The sequence below is a fragment of the Alosa sapidissima genome, chromosome 14, assembly GCF_018492685.1.
Source record: "Alosa sapidissima isolate fAloSap1 chromosome 14, fAloSap1.pri, whole genome shotgun sequence".
In the NCBI taxonomy this organism is placed as follows: Eukaryota; Metazoa; Chordata; class Actinopteri; order Clupeiformes; family Clupeidae; genus Alosa; species Alosa sapidissima.
The window spans coordinates 21,878,715-21,880,761 of NC_055970.1; the positions used below are offsets into that span (position 1 = coordinate 21,878,715).

At 45.9% G+C, this 2,047-nt stretch overlaps 1 long non-coding RNA gene across 1 annotated transcript; it reads left to right on the forward strand.

The window, feature by feature from the left end:
- Window positions 1-1,189: 1,189 nt before the first annotated feature.
- LOC121682074 lies at window positions 1,190-1,725 on the forward strand. The gene is made up of 2 exons (XR_006022417.1): window positions 1,190-1,245; window positions 1,475-1,725. It is a non-coding gene; the product is annotated as an uncharacterized LOC121682074 (long non-coding RNA).
- The last annotated feature ends 322 nt before the right edge of the window (window positions 1,726-2,047 follow it).

A 2,047-nucleotide genomic window follows, 5' to 3' on the forward strand; every position in this document is an offset into this window, starting at 1 on the left:
TTTAGATATTCTTTAAAAACATAATATTACTATAATGGTTGATCTTTCACCTTTAACTTTTAATCACTGACAAAAAAAGTTCACTTTGATGAGAAAAAGTTAACTTTGACATAGATGTCTATTCTACGGAGCCCCCCGGGTGACATGGGGGTAAAAAAAACATGGGTTGAAAAAAAAAAGTCATAGGGAAAAAAAACATGAAGAAGAAAAAAAACGATGTACTTTTGCGGGATCTCGCAAAACTTTTTTCTTTTTTTGGACTTTGCTGGGCATCTGTCTATGCATAGCTTATGCCCTATGGCCTATGCCTTGCCCATTATGTAGCCTATGCACAACAAAAGGACCATAGTAAGGATTGTTGTCTCTGCTACACCTTCCCTGTCTGGTCGAGGAGATTTCTCGGGACAGCTGGACCTAGATGTATACTCTGAGAAAGATCTACCGCGGCCGCCGAGCTGCTGCAGACCTGCGAGCTGCCATCTGCCTTCCCTGAAGTCTGGATTGTGCAGACTAGCTTCTAGATGCTAACGTTTGAAACTACGTTGAAGAACTGCAATCTCTCGGAGCATCAAACTGTCGCTGTCATAAGTCCACCGAGTTGCTGATCTGCAAGATCGCCCACGACTTCAGACGGTTATGCCAGAGAGGGTTAAAGCGGAGCATCAATGATCTTTGGTTATGCTTCCAGTGATCTAGACTGCAGTCTAACTGTTACAGCACGTAGCGCTCTAGAATCTTTGGTTACAATTAGGGCCTACTAACCAAAGATTCTAGAACAGAGAACGTTCACCCCTCGCAGAGTTAAGTTGACCCAGGGCTGGTTGGAAACCCAGGGCTTAAGTTGAAACAGAGCTGTTATCTTCTGCTACGTGTGTGGTCATAATGTAAAGGAATTATCATTGCCACTGCTAATTAGCTGCTTGTGACGAAGAGTTGCCTCTGGTGCCGTAACTAAACATCCCCATGACTGTAACAACTCTTCCGGCTATTAAGAACTTTGATCGTCCAGTGACTGAAACTAAAAAACCCTCTGATTGGACTACTGTAACCCCCCCTCTCTACGACGGTGAAATTGTTTGTGCCTTGACTGAAACTTTGCTCTCCTGAAACCTATTAACTAAACTCCAGTGTTTAACTCCTCCCTCCGGCCTCCACCGGCTTTGCTGCTCTGTCCTCGTTGGGAATGATACTGTCATATTGAACTAGCTAGTAGCCTAGCCCTCCCACGTAGTAGTCTCTTTTGTGGTGACTGATGTATATTGTGCAGTGATTATTATATAGAGGGGAGATGGGGTGTGCAACTGTTTGTGGTGGCTGTGAGCTATATATTGTGCAGTGATTAATATACACAGGAGAGGTGTTGTGTGCAGTTACCTGTGGTTACTGTGTGCTGTGCTGTGACTTACTTCATGGACTGTTAGGCTGGGCAAGCCAACCACCACCTAGCAGCTAATTATCTGCCCTGTTACAGCAGCGACCAACAGGAGGGGCACCGGCTCATGGGCTAACTACACCTCCGGCCAGTTGGGGAGAATCCGAGGCACGACAGCGGCCGTGGCGGGTCCACTAGTACCTCTTACCTGCTGACGACGGAACAGAGTTCAACCTGGATTGACTGCAGACCCCTTGTGGCCACACAGAGGAATTCTACTGAAGGACCACGTCACTCTTGTGACCATAAGACTCTTTTAAATACCTTTTCTAATAAACAAAAACTTTTATAAAACATTTGAGTGTCCTGACATAGTTGGAGGTTTGGGGTTGCTCCTCAGAGTAGTTTGTGAAAGAGGTGGCCGCACAGGCGCCCCCCACCTGGTGACATAAACATGATACTATGATTGCTCTATCGCTGTTGCGTGTTGTGGGTTTTCTGGATAGGCCTATGACACGGGTGGGAGAGGGAGACACCTGCGTGCAGACACGCACACACACACACACACACACACACACACGCACACACACACACAACATACAGGAACATCACAATGCAACTAAGCTCGGCGCTACAATTATGATCAAAGGCCTATGCAATTATTGACAAAATTTA